We start from the raw sequence: 18647 nt of genomic DNA on the forward strand, positions 1-18647 counted from the left end.
GGCCTCCTGGGTTCAAGCAATTCTCCTGCCTCAGGCTCTCCGGTAGCTGGGATTACCGGTGCCTGCTACCAGGCCTGGCTATTTTGTGTTTTTACTAGAGATGGGGTTTTGCCATGTTGGTCAGGCTGGTCTCAAACTCTTGACCTCAGGTGATCCACCTGCCTTGGCCTCCCAAAGTGCTGGGATTACAGACACAAGCCACTGCACCTGGCCAGGACAGTGTTGATCTTTAACCACTCAACATTCTTTGGAAGAGTTTGGAGTCTACACTGAGAGAAGGGGGGAGAGGAATGCCCTGTGGGGGTGATACTCAGCCCTGCTCAGTGGTCCTGAGGAGGAGAGGCCTCCTGGGTGGCAGATATTTTCATCAGGGAGGAAATCCAGCCATTAACCCCAGCCACAGAGCCACCTTCCAAGAGGACAGGGCTAATCACCTCCAGGTTCTCACCCTTGGCCAGAAGCTGGAGGTCAAAGGACGGACATTAGCATGATGCCTCAGGGACTGGTACTGTCTGAGTCCAACAGCTGAGAAGGAGGCAGAGTGACTGCGTGACTGAGCAGCCCTGTCCCCGCATCACCCCCCTCCTAGATCTGGGCCTTACTATACTCTCCCAGGTCCTGCTTGGACATTCTGGGCACTTGAGGCTTTCTTTTCTCCAAGATGTTCTCACTCACATCAAACCATGACATTGAGTTTCACGTGACTGGGTATTACAGTGGGGCGCTTCCTGCACAAGTTCTGACATGGCAAAGGATAGAAATCAGAAGGCGGAAGTGAGTCTGGGACAGGGCCCTCGTTCCCTGGCCGTACAGACTGTACAATGGGAATGCAAGAACATCTGTCTCGGGATCCGTGGATGCTTTCACCCACTTTATAAAATACGGGTAGGACAATAACTTGGTGAAGGTTTGGTGAGGAGATTCCATGGTGACAGGTGTTGATGAGCTATGTATCCCAGGGGAGGAGGGCTCTGGGGCTGCCTGTCTTGAGTCAATATTGTCTAAGTGTCAACAGTGGGAGGACCTCAACTGAAGAGGCTGCAGGTGGCCTTGACATGCCCAGAGGCTGGGCAAGGGGTTGCCAGAGACTCCTGGATCAGAGCTGCAGTGCTTGTGTGGGGAAGGGAACTTCAGGAGAGAGGGCCAGCCCAGCAGGGAACCCAGGAGAGCCCGCAGCAACAGTCCCAAAAGCTAGAGCCAGTTTTCAGTTTCTTCCAGCTCTCTAACCAGTAAGAACCCCTAATTTCAATCCTGGCAAGTGGTAAAACTGCAGCTCCTGGGTGTGGTGGGAAGATAGAACAGGGTGGTGTAGAAAGGAGAGGGACGTGTGGGGCCCACCTTAGGTGCTTCCAGCTTGAGCGGAACGAAACTGGAAGAAAGGAGAATAATGAGGTCAGAATGGAGGTCAGAATGTTTCACCACTCATGATTATTATGATTACATATATATATATAATCGAAGGAAAAAAATATATATATATATTTTTTTGAGACGGGATTTTGCTTTGTTGACCAGGCTGGAGTAAAGTGGCACAATCTCGGCTCACTGCAACCTCAGCCCACCGGGTTCAAGCAACTCTTCTGCCTCAGCCTCCCAAGTAGCTGGGAGTATGGGCACCTGCCATCACCCCCAGCTAATTTCTGTATTTTTAGTAGAAACAGGGATTCACCATGTTGGCCAGGCTGGTCTTGAACACCTGACCTCAGGTGATCCACCCACCTTGGCCAGCCTATTATGCATTCTAACGTCTGAGTGGACTGTATCTGAAACTTACAGTAACTATAAGGTTTTCGCCGAAGACTGGATGACAAAGCAATAGGATTGGCCTGAAGTTTTTTCTAGGGGCAGGGGAAGATTTCTCCCACTGAACACATTTTAAAGTAATGGGACATTTGAAGAAAAAGAATTAAAGTTGCGTTGTGAGCATAAATCATGTGACGTGCTTGTTTAACATATCAGTTACTTATAGAAAAAAGCATCCATGGAAATGTGAGGACTCCAGTATCTTTTTAAAAAACTTTTTTTTTTAGGTTTGGGGGTAAAAGTACAGGTTTGTCACACAGGTAAACTCGTGTCACAGGGATTTGTTGTACAGATTATTCATCACCCAGGTATTAAGCCTAGTATCCAATAGTTTTTTTTTTGCCCCTTCCCCCTCTCACCCTCCACCCTCAAGTAGGCCCCAGTAGGTATTGTTCCCTCTTTGTATTTATGAGTTCTCATCATTTAGCGCCCACTTCAAAGTGAGAACATGTGGTCTTTGGCTTTCTGTTCCTGTGTTAGTCTGCTAAAAATAATGGCCTCCAGTTCCATCCATGTTCCCGCAAAAGACATGATCTTGTTCTTGTTTATGGCTGCATAGTATTCCATGGTGTCTATTTATCACTCTTTATCCAGTCTGTCACTGATGGGTATGCAGGTTGATTTCACATCTTTGCTAAGGTAAATAGTGCTGCAGTGAACATTTGTGCATGTGTCTTTACGACAGAATGATTTACAGTATTTTTATTTTCTAGATGATGAAACCAAGTTCAGACGAGACAAGTGACTTGTAGAACACGCACAGCAATGGGGAGGTGGCACTGTAGAGGTCCCAGGCTAGGGCTTTCCATTTGATGTTGTCTCTCCTTCCAGAAGATCTGTACTTACTTCGTCAGGAGTGGGATGTCCGCTGAAGTAGGGTTTCTCAAACTGGCTTGAAGGTAACAATTCCCTAAGCCACGTATTAAAAAATGGAGACTTCCAGGGTTATTAAAGCAGCGTCTACAGGGTAGGGCCAAGGAATCTGGATTCTTAGCAGGTTTGAATCTTACCATCTGGCTTTCTGGAAAATGATGCAAGAAGAAACTTCTTTGGGAGGATTTCAGTCTGGAGGCAGCAGGGGAGGGGAGTGATCTTGCAGAGCTGTGGCCTTATCTGGTGCCCATGACAAGAATGGCTCTGGGTTCTGGGCCTGGAGGCAAGCAGGCTGGGGGCAGGAGGAGGGGGAAGTCTAAGAAGAACCAAAGGCACGTGGTGTGAGCCTGGGTGGGATGGAGCCAGTAAAGCTGTCAGAATGAGGGGCCTTAAAGGCCATTTGTCTAGTAGAGGCTGGAGTTGGACCCTAAAAGCCACCCGGATAGAATGTGCTGGGAAATAGATCTCTCACTTCCCCATGAGGCCAGGGGGTCTCTGCTCTATCTGAAAGGCCCCCTGTTCTTAGTGACTTCAGCCTCACTGAAGCAGGGTCACCTCGCCTCACTGCCTGGATGAATGCTGGCAGGAAACGCCAGCTACAGCTGGCACCAGCACATGTAATTAACCATCAACTGCCCCCTGCTCCTTGCTCGGCCCCCTTAGGAGCACAAGTTAATTGAGTGGGGCCTAAGCATCGACTGATCTCAATTTCTCTGATACAATTAAGCCTTCTCCAATCATTTATTAGCTCATGAAATTGACACAGCAGGTTAGCAGCCCCAGAGAAGAGGTAGTTTTTTTCCTTGTTACCTGTCTTCCTGGATTGCGATCCTTAGGCAAAGCTGATAGAAGGAAATGGGGAAGGGGTTCCCTTTACCTTGATTGTATATATGCCCATGACAAAGTCCATGACAACCCCCAGGATGATGGTTTGAAGAACTGGTAACCACATGGGTCCCCTTACCCTAGACAGGTAACTACAACAGCAGAGTGTGCACTGTTTGTGAAGAGGCTTCTCTAGGAGATATAAGAGTCCTGCAAATCTTGAAGAAAAGATCTTCAAGAATCCCAGTGTAACAGTAGGCAATGGACAGGCGGTTTATGAAAGGGGCAACCCTAAAAGCTCACAAGAGAATGAAGAGATGCACAAACTCATCAGGAATTCAAGAAATACAAGCTGAAGTCACAGTGAGCTATCACATCTTACCTTTGGGTTGGCAAAAGTCAGAAGCAGGATAATGCCAAGCATTGGTGCAGATGTGGGGATACAGGAGCACTGGTGTGGGCATAGCTGGGGCAGCCACTTAGGGAGTGACCTGGCACCACTCAGTCACAGCAACTACACACATGGCCCAGGAAACAGCAATTCTGCTCCTGGTTAGATGTCCCCAAAATCTCTGAACATAGCCCTAAGAGGTCATATGTGAAGATGTTTGTTACTGTGGGGGTGTTTATGATGGCAGGGAATTGGAGGCAACCTCAGTGATCATCACTGGGGTGTGGACCCGTAAGCTCGGGTAGAGGCTGCCACGCAGGATAATGCACCTGCTGAAAGCAGAGGACCACAGCACACAGCAACAAGGAGAAAGCTTAGCACAGTGCCAAGTGAAACAGCAAAACGAAACAACCAAACATGAGAGGCATGACAGTTCTGCCGACGTGGATATAAACGACAGGCATACAGATCAACAATTCACATTTTCGAGAATACACACCAAAAAATGAATACACATGATGGCTGCCTATGGAAGAAGGCACATGAAAGTGGGAGTGAGAACAAAAATAAATAATATGGGACAGACCTTGCACAGACCAATCATGCGTGATACTGTGCTACAATCTGAAGAATACAATTAACTTAGTCTTCTGCATCTGAAGTCCAACTCAAACAAAAAGAGAAAAGAAAGGACGCTTTCACCTCCCCCAGGGATTGACTTAACACTGCACATTTTTGTTCGGCCTTCCTTAGGCCTATGTGTCCTCTGGTATTGATACACAGGTGTCCTGTGGGTATTTTGCTTCCTTCTTTACAGGATAGACCATTTGAGGGCACAGACTTGGAATCACGAGTCTCTGTTAAACTCCACTCCAGCTGACTGCCTGATATCTGCACATTCTGGATGCTGGAACGACCAGTTTTAAGGGGGAAGTTGCTTTGCTCAGAGTGCTGTCCCCACACAGAGCCTTCCATCCTACTGTGCCCCGCTGTGTACAGTGGAAAGAGCACTAGGCCAGGAGTTCCAAGATTTGGGTTTAAATCCCATTTTCCACACTAATTACCTGGGTGAATTTGGATAATTAATGACCTCCTTGAGGCTCATCTGCAAAACAGAGATAAATAACACACCTGTCTCTACAGGGTGCGGATTACCTGGGAAAATAGGGGGAGGATTGCCTGGGAAAATCATACTGCCTTCTAAGGAGGGTTGGTGATGTCTCAAGAGCATCAGGGCCCCTGCAGTTAGCCCTCTGAGCTGCTCCCAGGAGAGATGGTCTCCATGCTCACTCACCCCTGCGTGAGTCTGGCTGTGCTGGGGTTTAGGGGTGGGCCTGAGGAGAGCTGTGGGGGTGTGGGGTGGCAGGCAGATCAGGGAGGGTGGGGTGAGGAAGAGAGATGAGCCCCAAAAAACAGCTGAGGCTCGGGGGGGTTGGCTGGGTCTCCTGGCCAGTTAAAAATTCCAGTAGTCAGGCGCTGCAAAAGGCTTCCAGGGATTGGGAGCTGTCTTATTTAATTCCAAGTTTTTGTGGTGGTATCTTCTCAATGTGAGTGATATTTTTCTTCTCTGTGGCAATCAGATGAAGGGGCTGAGTGCCCATCTGGATGCATAGCCACGGTACACAGAAGACACTCACAGCAAGAAGAATTCAGTGGAGGGAGAAGTTTTGAGCCAGAGGTGACCATAACAGCAGCTCTGAGCCCTATAATGGGGGTCTGAGGAAGTCCTATCCAGATCCTGGAGAATGTGTGTCCCCAGCTCATATTTGAGTTATGCCTGAGGTAATGTGTGTGAAAATGAGTTTGCTGTTCCTCCTGTCTTTCATTCCATCCTTGATGGGCTACTCAGAACAGAACAGAACCCTCAGGCTCCCGATCAGGACCTTGACTGGACCTTGTCTGGCTGGGCCTTTGTGTCTCAGCATCCTTATGGAAACTCTGTTCTTCTCCTCATTTAACCTTCATCTACTACTTACTGAGCACTAAGGAAAGTGCCTGATATGGAGCCCAGCCCCAGGGACACACGAAGAGAGGCAGAGTGCCCTCAAGGAGCTCATAGGAGGGAACAGGGAGAGAAAACATGGCCTGTCCTCTGCTTTCAGGACCCCCAGTGTCCAGGCCACCTGTGGAAGGCCTGGGGGTGACTCTGTACTCTCTGTCAGATCACCGTGGTGTGTGGAGTGCACAGATACCCCGGAATAGGCATCCGCATCAGGCTTGTTCAGTGCCTGGGGTTAGAAATAAATATTTGGGGCAGATAAACAGAGGCGCCTTGCTCCTCCCAGCTGAGGGCTGTCTCAGAGGTGCTGCCTGCATCCTGGATGCCTGTCAAGGGCAAGGCTGAGCGTACCCCTTCCCTGATTGGGGTGACACAGAAACAGGCTGCTCTGCATGTTCCTTCAGTAAAAACTGTGCCGATCATGGAAGAAGAGTGGGCACAGGTCTGTGGGAACCCTCCTCCAGGCTGCACTGGAGGAGCCTGAGACTCTGGCTGTGGGCCCCTTGCACTGGGGAGGGGCTGTGACTGTGGTCTAAAGCCCCGCAGCACACTGTTTCACGTCTGCCTTACTCACCAGTGAATCTTTAGCCCTAGAACACAGCAGATGCTCAATACTCATCTGTCAAATGCAGAAACTCGTATATAGGGCATGCCCCGTTTATGGGAAGTCTTCCCTGTCACCGTTCCCCACACCGCCCACCTGTCTCTGCTGCAGAGTGTCACACGGCGTCTCAAGCTCCACCTGCTCCAGTTCCCAGACTTTTCCAATCCTCCCAGACCGCTCTCCGTGAGAACCTCAGTTTTGCCTATGACACAATTGGCACTTAGTTACATGTCATTCTAGACGAGTGGGCAATTTTATGTAGGTAACACTGGTCTCTGGAGCTCTTGAGGTTCTGAGCGCAGGTCCGTCCACTCTGCTTCGGAGAGGCTGGTGCTGAGGCCAGTAAACTTGTTAAGGGTTTGGTTCACCTTGGACTTGGTTTTTTCCCATTTCTGCCTTTCATAACAATGTTCATTAACAGCTCACAGAGTTTTCTTTGGCTTCATCTTGTTTGTCTCCTTGGCATGGCAGATTTTGATTCCTCTTACTTCACATAAATTATTAAGTGTAAGAAGGCCATGTGATTTGGACAAGGTCACATGACTTTCCGGGACCCCCTGCTGCCAGTCTTCTCCCAGGACCAGAGTAGTTCTTGCTATGCATGGCACATGCCAAGTGGCCCTTCTCCATGCCACCCTGGCTCTTCTAACTCCAGATGCAGTGGTCTTTCCCAGCCTAACAAAGTGGCCTCAACTCCTGGCCATTGGCAGGAGGCATGGGGATACCACGCCTAGCCTAGTGTTGTGGGATAGGGCTTCACATGTGACAAGTCTGTTGTGCTGCACTTTATGACTTGGATTTCTCCCCATCTGTCCTTGATTGTTTGGAGGGTGTTCTGAGGGTCCCTGCGCAGCAGGCCTGCAGCTCAGTGACTGCTAAACAGACTGGTTGGGAAAGGCGGAAGTGTCTATAGGGCTTGTTTCACTTCTTTAGTGAGATGTCAGCAGACTGGAAGAAATTCGATAAGAACACAGGCCACTGAAGGGACAGAGCTTGATTTCTGAGGCAGATGGAGAAAGGAGGGGCACTGCATTAAGCTGACAAGAGGGCCAGAGGGAGCTAGCTGTTAAGAGTGGCCACAGAGCCCAGAGTCCTCACACTCAGACAGGAAGCAGGAGGCTTGCAAAGGGGTTTCCAAGAGGTACAGGATTGAAGTAGGTTGATTAAATTATACCAAAGAAACTTAAGACCAAGTCCAAGTGAATTTCACAGAAGCATATACACGAGTGCAACAGGAAGGTTTGGAAACTGTCCACCCACATCATCAGGGGAAGCTTGGGGAACATTTCTGAAGCACTCTCCTCTCTTTTCCTCCATCCCAGAGGGCCTGGCCTATTTATCCCACCAGTCGCATCCGACTGGGCCAGGCTAATGCTTGCTCAGAGTGGGACAAGGCAGCCTGTGGGTTAGGAGGCCTTAAAAACATGCCAGGGTTACTCCAGAATCCTCAATCACATCGGAGAAAACATTCTAAGATGGGCAAAAGGACTGTGAAAAGCCCAGGGACAGTGATGAGTAGAAGTGGCAGCAGGCCTGCTGAGGGTGCGGGTGGGCAGGGCTGCACGGAAGCCACCAGAGGGGCGGTCCAGAGGCGGCTCCTGAAACAAGAGCAAGATACCAGGCAAACCGCCTGGGGCAAGCCCAGCGTGAGGCACAGCAGAGCCTGCAAAGGAAGGGTCCCACCAGATCAGAACAAAACGACGCCCTGAGTCACATGGACAGGACGTTCCACCCTCACTTAGAGAGCTGGAATGGGACATTCACATCCAAACACAGGCCTTATATTCTTTTGAGACAGAGTCTGGCCCAGGCTGGAGTGCAGTGGCATGATCTCGGCTCACTGCAACCTCCGCCTCCTGGGCTCAAGTGATTCTCATGCGTCAGCCACCCAGGTAGCTGGGATGACAGGTGCCCGCCACCATGCCTAATTTCTGTATTTTTTAGCAGAGATAGGGTTTTGCCACATTGGCCAGGCTGGTCTCAAACTCCTGAGCTCAGATAATCTGCCTGCGTCAACCTCCCAAAACACTGAGATTACAGGCGTGAGCCCCCGCGCCCGGCCATGTCTTACATTCTTAATAGACACACACACGCATGCTTAAGTCAACTGCACATCAACACTTACAATTCCTGGTCCACATATGGGTTTAGTAATTCTCAGCTCATTCTTTAGGTGTCTTTGTGAAGGTCCAAGTACAACTTCTAGAAGTTTCCCTAGCTGACTATCAGAGTCAGTATTCTGAGAGAGCAAAACTAAGGAAACAACATCTGTATCCCAACAAGCCTCTGTTTAGATTGTATTTTTTTGATTGAGAGATAAAAGTTATATATATACACATATATATAAAATGATGAAGTACAACATGAAGTTTTACTATGTGTACACATTGTGGAATGGCTAAATCAAGCTAGTTATATGCATGGCCTCACATACTTTGTTTTTTAAAGTGAGAACACTTAGTGCTCGCTTCGGCAGCACATATACTAAAGTGAGAACACTTAAAATGTACTCTCTTGGCAATTTTCAAGTATATAATAGATCGCTGGGAAATACAGTCCCCAGGCTGCACAATAGATCTCTTGAACTTACTACTCCTGTCTTGATAAATCTTATTTCCTTTTTTTGAGATGAAGTTTCACTCTTTTCACCCAGGCTGGAGTGCAGTGGTATGATCTTGGCTCACTGCAACCTCCACCTCCCAGGTTCAAGCAATTATCCCACCTCAGCCTCCCAAGTAGCTGGGATTACGAGTATTCACCACCACGCCCAGCTGGTTTTTTGCATTTTTAGCAGAGACGGAGTTTCACCATCTTGGCCAGGCTGGTCTCGAACTCCTGACTTCAAGTGATCTGCCTACCTCGGCCTTCCAAAGTGCTGGGATTAGAGGTATGAGCCATCGCGCCTGGCTGACAAATCTTATTCCTATCTGAGAAACATACTCTGCCCTCTCTGCAGGGGGCAGTCCTGTGATGGCCCTGAGACCTGAACTGATATCACTGTGCACCCCGTAGCTGGGGTGAGGCAGGATGTGCTGATTCTAAACTGCAGCTTCTCACTCTTCCCCAGAAGTGGAGGTGAAAGTGGGCAGGAGCCCCCATGTCACACACAGGCCTGTGAGCATAAAGGGGTGAGAACTCTATGTGGTGGCTAACACACGGGGGAAGGCTCCAGAACAGATGGTCCAGGTAAGCCTGCTGTCCAAGAGAGCAACATCACGTCTTTTATGTAACAGAAAAACATAGTAGGTTAAGATACAGTGTCTATAGCTTTTCCCCTGTCTGCTAAATGGTGTCCACCTGCTCATCTTGTGGGCTGTGCAGACTTGGGGTAAAAGGTAAGTTGGGAGGTGTCATGCTGTTTGGGTTTATAAAAGTTAGAAAGGTCAGAGTCACCAACCTGAACGTACTTAGGCAAGGAGAGGAGAGTACAGGTCAAAGAGCCAGCATGAGAGGTGTGTGAGAAACATCCTGAGGACACCGCGGGGAGGAGGGGACTTTGGGGGTAGCTGCCGTCTGTGCAAGATATAGGGAGAGATGGAGACGGAGAAAGAGATTTTTAAAAGTTTTTAAAATATGAATGAAATTCCTCCCTTTGGAATTTTCTCAAGATCTTTAATAAACATTTTAATTGTTTTCAAAATATGTTTTGCACATCAGATTTGAGTTTCTTTGAATGTGACACCTTGAAGAGATGGAGCCCATAGGGCAACTTTGTTTTTCTTTTGTGAGTTGTGATTATAAATGAGAATGACTTGCCCAAAGAAAGTAGGAATTTGGTTGGAATTATCAGTAACTCTCAGAGATAGAAAGATACCAATTTAGGTAAAGTTGAGAAATAGATAGATTAGCATTGATGTACATCCCAAATCTTAAGTTTGTGTGTGTGTGTGTGTGTCTGTGTCTGTGTGTGTGTATACTATTGAATATTTCTCTGGAGAAACTTTCATCAGATACAGAGAGTTCTGTGACTGCAGAAAAGTCAAGGGCCACTGAATTAGATGATGAATAGAAAGGAAGTAACAGAGGAAGGGAATGGCTAAGAAGACAACAGCTGTAAAATAATAATAATAATAATGATAATAGAGAAAGACTCCTGTCATAGGATCTATCTGCAGAGAAAGGAAAAATTATTAAATCAGTTATGAATGGCCAAGGCATAAAACTTCCATAAAACCAAGCCAAACTTGGGGACAGGGGTTAGAAAAGCACAAAAGGAGATATGATTTGGTGGGAAACGTGAATGATAAACATTCTTCAAAGTGTTCCTGTTTGGTAGCCTCTCTGGAACCAGCTGCTACTGAGCCTGATTCAGCCTGTGGTCAAGGCCATGCACTAGCACTGTTGCTGGGACTGTGTCTTAGCCTATTTTCTGCTGCTGTAACAGCATATAATCAACTACGTCATTAATGTAGAACAGAAGCTCATTTGGCTCATGGTTCTGGAAACTGGGAAGTCCAAGAGCATGGCACCAGCATCTGGTGGGGTCATCCAATGGCAGAGGGGAGTGAGCAAGTGAGTGTGGGAGAGCAGGTGAGAATGCAGGCCAATTTATCCTTTTATCAGGAGCCTATGCCCACAATAACAATATTAATCCCTTTACAAAGGCAGGGCCCTTATAAGCTAATCACCTCTTAAAGACCCTGTTATAATGGCAATTAAATTTCCAACACATGAACTTTTGGGGAACACATTCAAGCCACAGCACAGGGTAAACTGGCAGAGGTGATTTGAGGGCGATTTGATAGTATGTATCAGAATCAGAAAGATACCTCCACTTTGCCTCAGCCTCCTGAGTACCTGGGATTATAGGCGTGAGCCACCATGCCCAGCTGTTTTATAACGATGTTTCATAAATTCCTTTTTGTCCTCTTTAGGAATCCTCTCTAGATTAATCCTTGCTTTTCAGTAATTCTAGTCACTCTGATAGCCCTCTCCCATCCCCCTTCTTACCTCCTTGCCAAGGATTTGTTCTGTGTATATTTCTCTCTGGGGTTGCTGCTGGCAGGTGTTGGTGGTTAGAGTTCAGTGGTGAGTATGTGGAAAGGAGCCCAGGCCTTGGAGTTGGGAGGCCCAGGTTAGATTCATGGCTCAGTGGGACTTTGGATAAGTCACTCAGCCTCTTTGAATTCCCATTTCCTTATCTTCATGCCCTTCCTCCCTTGCACTGTTGTACGATTGCATACATGCCTCCCCTTCAGCAACTCCTCATGACCCAGGGTTCGCTCCCATGTAATCTCTGTCTGAGTGCCTTGCCAGATGTAAACTCTGATGCAGGGACGCAGCTTCTTTATCTCTGTATCTCGCAGAGCATCCAGCAAAGTGCTCCAAACAGAGTGGGTACTCACATTTGTTAAATCAAATCCAGACGTTAAAAAGTACCACATAAACCCTCACAAAAGCAAAGGACTACTGTCTTTTAAAAATCAGTGTTATTACAATGATTTTTGGTTTCACGTTATCATCAGAAATTCTCAAAGTGTGTCTACCCACCGCAGGCCACAGAAATGCCAGGATGCTAGTTTCAAATCCAGATTCCAGGAAGCCCTGAGACACCTGTGGGTGCATCCTGGTCATGTGCATTTTAAGTAGGGTGATCATTCAATTTATTGCCTAACTGGGACACTTGATTGGATGGGGGTACTATTAATAGTCATGCTGGGACAACTGGCATAAACCAGGACAGTCACACTCACTTCAAGTATTTATTTGGACACTCAAGTGTGAGAACTGCTGCCCAATGCTCTAATTTTCTGCTGGTAAAAACCAGTTGTCTTCTCCCCTTTAGCTCCTTAAACTTTGCAGCAAAGACAAGGCCCTGAATTGATGAGCTGAGCAGGTAGCTATGGTGCTGCCATTATGCTGAGCAGGAGCAGAGCATAGCCAAGAGTGTGAGAGCAAGGGCAGCCGGTGCCCTGGGAAAGTCCTGGCCTACAGGATCCTCCTACTACCTTGGAAGATGCCAGCTGTGGCCACTGTGAATGAAGCTGTAAGGGACTGGTGCTGATGTCTTCTCCAGCTGTCGTTTGAGAACTAGGCTTTTTTTGTTCACAGATGAACCTTTAAGGGGACAGCAATAACGGAAATAATGCTCCATACTCAACGGTGAGGGAGAATACCCATAAGTCAGAAAGCCCCGGGCCAGCAATAGCCACCCAGCATGTGGTGGCACTCTGCCACCTGGACAAATGCCCACTACATCAGTCAAGGCAGCAATAGGGCCTCCAGATGCAGTGGCAGGGCTGCTGTTTCCTTCCAAGAGAACTTTCCTTCTGTTCATGTTGCTTTTCCTTTTAATTCACAATCATGGAAAAGCATGCAGTTCTATCAAAGCCAATTCTAAGGCTTTTGAACCACAGCGAGCTATGACATTACACCTGAAATACGAGTTCCAGGTCTATCTCACTAGATCCCCTGAGCTTTAGTAAGACACCCTCTAGGGCTGGAGTTTCATTGTCCCCTAATAGCATTAAGCCAGCGGTCCATGGAATCCCTGCATGAGCTCGTACGCTTTTCTCACTTCCGTGCTTCACACTTTCACCACACACACACTTTCTCCATGAGACAAGCCCATGCGTCACTAGGTAGCAGATGATGAGCCTTCTGATTTGCAGCAAAACTCACTGACTCTTGGAATTTTAGAAAGTATAACCTGCTTTCAAATAAGGTTTTAATTATGCTCTGGCTAAAGAACTGGTTGTGGTGACATGTGTGACATATGTAGACATACGAGTACCCCCTGCCACTGGGACACACAGAGAAGGGACCGTGTTCAGAGAGGACCTGGGGACACTCACAGGGACACAGCTGAACAATGGTTGAAGAAACTAGGGATGCTGAGCCTGCCTAAAAGAAGTTGTCAGAGAAAACATGGGAAATAGGCTAAGATATCCTTGTCAGATACCTAAAGACCTGTCACTTGAAGGAAAGATTCGTTTTATTTTGTGTCTTTGTTCCATAAAGCTACATGATTCCATGCTTTTTTTTCATGATATTCTCTGCCTTAATCCCTCTCAGATGCTACTTTCTTTATGCACCCTTTCTGGGGCAGAGCCAGCTGTCCCCTCCTTCAGGATGCCAGCACCTGTCACACTGTATTTTATATATATAAATTATTTATTTATATACATTATTTTTATATATAAATTATTTACATATATTATTAAATATATATTTATATAATTATATAATAGATATAAATTATATATAATATGTTTATATATAATATATAAATATATTTCTATTTTTATATATTTTATATATATAAATTATATATAAGTTAAATAATATATATAATTATATATATTATTAAAATTAAGTAATTTATATATAATTATATATAAATTATATATATTTATATTTTTTAATATATATATGTAATTATCTCTCTCTCTCATCCACTATCCACTATAGTATGGGTTCCTTGAGGGTAGGAGCTGGGCACATTTTTACATCTCAGGACCAAATACGAAGTAGCCCTTTTGTGGATGTTTACAGAATGAATGAACGAATGACTTTTTGGCAGCGGTGTTTTAGTAGGAGCTCTGTGAGGTGATGGAGATCATCAGCTGCGTTTTATGGTTAGGTAACTAACTGAGGCACACAGACTTGTCTAAGGTAACACACTAGTAAGTGGAGGTGCAGACTAGTTCTCAGGTCTTCCTATGTAAATCTCCAACCACCTTCTGCCATGAGAACAAGTGTGAAAGTAACTAGGTAACATTAATAATCAAGTCACTACTTATCGGCACTAATTACATCCCTCGTCACTGAGACTGGGCCTTCTGTTTAAGATATTGAGACCAAAGTCCAGGGGCAGTGGTTCATGCCTATAACCCCACCAGTTTGGGAGGCTGAGGGGGGTGGATTTCTTGAGCACAGGAGTTTGAGATCAGCCTGGTCAACATAAAGAGATCCAATCTCCAAACAAAAAAAAAAACAAAAACCAAAAACTTGGCTATGGTGGCATGTGTCTGTAGTTCCAGCTACTCAGGAGGCTGATGCAGGAGGACTGCTTGAGTCCAGAAGTCTGAGGCTGCAGTGATCCATGATTTCGCCATTGCATTCCAGCTGAGGCAACAGAGGTGGGGGACTATTATTTCCATTTCACAGATGAAGAAACTGAAGATCAGAGAGATTAAGAAACTTGCTTAAGGTCACACATCTAGTAAGTGGCAGAGTCAGGATTTGGACCCTGGTCTCCATGAGTCAAAGTTCATTAATCTCTGTACTCCATTGCCCGGCAGAGTGAGCCTTCAGGTCATTACCACTAAATGCTGTTTCTGGAACAGGAAGACATGGGAATAAAGGAGCACTGCTAGCAGTGAGAAAAGTGCAGAGACAGAATGCGCTAGTAATTCAGGAGGCAGTCAGACCAGCATCCAATCATAATTGAAGGTGATTAAGCATTTGGTGGGACTGAAAGCTTGGCTGGGTGGTTGGAATGAATGACTTGTACGGTTCCTTCAACTCAAGATTTCCCTATCCTAACATTTGTAGGGGTGAGGGCAAAAGAATAAATGGAGGCCATAGATGATATGTCTAAATATTTAAAAGTTAAAAATCCAGCTAGCAACTGTTAAATGAAAAAATGTTCCATCCTCCTACCTTGACAAATACACTTTTAAAACACCTGAAAGGTCAGCTCCATGCTGAAATGCGGCAGCATGGAAGAGCTGGCCTGGCTGCCAGCCTGCAGCCTGTTCCTTCTTTTTCTACTCTAGACTTGGTTCTTTATCCCTTAGAAGCCCCATGTACATGGAGTGTGGACACCCCAGCCCTAATGTCCAGGTTCCATCCACTGTACCCAAAGAACCGCCTCCTAGCCATGAAGGCGCAAGGGTATGTATACTCTTGAAAGCAGAGACCAGGGGAAGAGACCTGCATGGGCCCGGGAAGCAGCTTGTGGTTGTTTGGACAGCGCAAGGATATGGTCTAGAATGGAGGGCACAGGCTTGTGCTCCATGGAGAGGAGGGCCAGTACAGGGACCTCTCATGCCTGAGTGTGGCCTGAGGAGGGCCCCACAGGGACTTCTCATGCCTGGATGTGAGGGCGGTGCTACTGCCAACACAGAAGTCTCATAACATTACGTTCCTTGTCTTTCTTCTCTTGGATGTTTATATTATCTCCAGATAATATATTATGTGAGATTAAGACCAACATCCTCCGTCTGGGACAAAGACATCCAGGCAGCATGATTCCGAGCCGGGCTTTAGGGGAGATTTGCTGGGCTGTTAGACTTTGGTTACATGGCTCTGAAAGGGAATACCGCTGGAGAAATGCAGGCTAAGGAACTGACGGGTGCTCCAGTTCGCTTCATGTTTTAGTCTTTTCTCCCTAGTTGGCTGCCTATCCATCATCCCTTACATAAGAATATTTGGGGTTTTGGAGGAATCTCCCTCCTTTATCCCACAACTTCCGTCTGCTTAGTCTCTTCTGTGTCCTCATTCTCTGATGTTCTGAAGGCCACTATATCCCCAGGTCTGCCCAGAGTCTGAGCTGGAGTTGCCTTCTCTCACCCTGACAGTGCCCCTTTTGTGGAGCGAGTATCTTCAACAGAAAATCCTAATCTCCATGAGTGCTGACGCCATCCATCCAGATCAGTGGAAGGGTGAGTTTGGTCTCTTAGGGGAAACAGACACTACAGAGGCTCTGTCCACCTCGCTGCCAAACCAACTTGCCCTTTATCCAGCTTGTATCTGCAGGTGGGTTGGAGGGGCTGCTGAATGCTGGGTTAAAAGTGTGAATTCTAGAGACTGTCAGCCAGACCTGGGTTGAAATCCCAGCTCCCCTCCCTATGAGCTGAGTAAACTGGGCACATCACGTCACCACTTTGGGCCTCAGCTTCCCATCTCCAAAATCTGCAATATGGGGATACTAGTAAATATATCCTAGGGCCATTAGGAGACTTCATGAGAAAGTTGACAAAAAACCTTAGTTTTGCAGTGGCAAGCACATAACAACCGCTCAAAAAAAAAAAAAAAGTCAGCTGTTATTAACACGTCCTACTCCAGTTGCTAGCAACCCCCTTCTCCAGGCTTGCAGCCATGATTATCTTTGATGCTGCTTTCTGTGCCTACTGCCACCATCTGGGTTGAGGGTCATATTTCAAATAGTTCCTTTCCTGCTAGTCTCTTCTCTATCTTTTCTGTATGTTGCTATATTCACTTTCCGAAATCATTCTTTGATCATGTCCTTTCCCTCTTCTAAAACATTCTGGGGTTGCTATTGCCCACGACATAAAACACAGCCTCACCTGTTCCGCCCTCCAAAATGTAGCCCTAGTCTTACTCTTCTGCCATTATTTCCCATGACCTGAAATATGGTTGCTTTATTTGTGGATTCTGGCAGATATCTTGGGTTCTAAATTCATTTTGTGCCATGTTTTAGTTTTGTAACCCTGGACAGGGCTTTAATTGCCTTCGAGTCCCTGTGTTCTCATCCTGGGGGTAGTAATGTTACTTGATTAATGACTTTGCCTTCCTCCCAGACCAGTTTCCATGTGATAGCACCCTACCAATGTTAAATCTTTCACCATTGCAGCTCATGCTCAGGACATTCTTCATCCTTCTCTCTCAAGGGATGCCTCAGGGTCTACGTCCTCCCGGTTGGATGATAGGATCCAACATTCCATGATGTTTGAAATGAGGAAAAGAAGAGGAAGGAAGAATGGTAGAAGAGGAGGATGAGAATCTGATCCCAGCCTGGCATGATGGCTCACGCCTGTAATCTCAGCACTTTGGGAGGCCAAGGTGGGCAGAGCACCTGGGGTTAGGAGTTCAAAACCAGCCTGGCCAACATAGTGAAACCCTATCTCCACTGAAAATACAAAAATTAGTTGGCTGTGGTGGCACATGCCTGTAATCTCAGCTATTTGGGAGGCTGAGGCAGGAGAATCACTTGAGACTGGGAGGTGGAGTGCTGAGATAGCACTGAGGCATTCCAGCCTGGGTGATGGAGCGAGACTCCATCTCAAAAAGAAAAAAAAGAAGAAGAATCTAATCTCCTCTCTGCTCTCCTGGGAATACATTGAAGATTTTGAGATTAAGTAACCACAAGTTGTGTTTTTAATGGCTGACCAGAGTAGTCTTTGGGTTCACAGAAGAGTCTGGCAGCAGACATGCCCACGAGGAGGCCTGCTCCATGTCAGCATAGGCTGGGGGTAGAGGCTGACATGCACTAACGGAAGAGGCTGTTTAAGGGAACACTGGAGGGCAGCAAGGCTCCGTCCTGGGTGCAGCACCACAGTGGACGCAGACAGCCGTAACTCTCTGCGCCAGGTGAACACACCACCTGGTGAGTAAGGCAGGCTGGAGGGTTGGGCCTTGCCCTGGAAGGCAGTCACAGTCAGGGCGCCTTGTTTGCAGACTTCTGGAGCCCGCTTTCTGTGACATCTCTCCTTCACAAAGCTGCAACCCTGCATTTCTATATTCCTGCATGATGCCATCCCAGATATACGACATCCATCACATCCTTTCAATCCTGCAAGATCCCTGGGATATAAATGTTTTTCCCCTCTTTTGGAGACAGTAAAACTGAGGCTCAGAAATTTAAATTACTTGTCGGAATCCATGCCACTGGTAAGAGGCAGGGCTAGGATCTGCAAGCCCCAAAGCCCCACACCTCATGAGTTTATCTGGAATCAGCCTGTTAGTGGTCTACACCGGTTCTTACAGGCTTTGGCATGTAAAAGAAAGCAGCAGAGCCAATGGAAGAGCAGTCTTGTTCAGAGCAGGCTTTCCCTGTGAGCTTCAGGGCAAGGAATCTTCCCTGGGAGGAAGTAAATGGGCTCCAGATGGTTAACAGATGCAGTCTGGGAGTAACAGTTTATTTCAAACCAGAGGAATATCGTGTGGATTTACCAAAGCTATGAACACGTGAGTGGGTGGTGGGAAAGAGAGAGGATTGTTCAGTTTTAAAATGATTTCCTTGGCTGGAGAAGAGTTCTCTTGGCTTGACTGGTTGGAGACTACAGAACCAGGGAAATAGATGCAGAAGGAAACTGAAGTCAAACCTGCCACGGATTTACACATTGTGAGAATTGATTAGGTGGTGGGTGACAAAACTACTTTCATAGAGAAAATCCTGAAAAACGCGTCGCTCATATTTGCATAGCATTTCACTGCTTACAAAGCCCATATATTAACTTCTTGTC

At 46.8% G+C, this 18647-nt stretch overlaps 1 protein-coding gene across 6 annotated transcripts in view; it reads right to left on the reverse strand.

Annotated features, from left to right (window-relative positions):
- The window catches only part of FAM163A (family with sequence similarity 163 member A), a 73554-nt gene that overhangs the window by 9682 nt on the left and 45225 nt on the right, over positions 1 to 18647 (reverse strand). For 2 of the 6 annotated variants that reach the window (XM_078356212.1, XM_054247419.2), the window contains exon 2: positions 1339 to 1369. The exons of the other annotated variants lie outside the window; for them this stretch is intronic. The gene's annotated coding sequence lies outside the window, so the exon portion shown is untranslated. The remainder of the gene's footprint in view (positions 1 to 1338; positions 1370 to 18647) is intronic. 6 annotated transcript variants of the gene reach the window in all.

This window comes from Callithrix jacchus, chromosome 18 (assembly GCF_049354715.1).
Source record: "Callithrix jacchus isolate 240 chromosome 18, calJac240_pri, whole genome shotgun sequence".
Taxonomy (NCBI): Eukaryota; Metazoa; Chordata; class Mammalia; order Primates; family Cebidae; genus Callithrix; species Callithrix jacchus.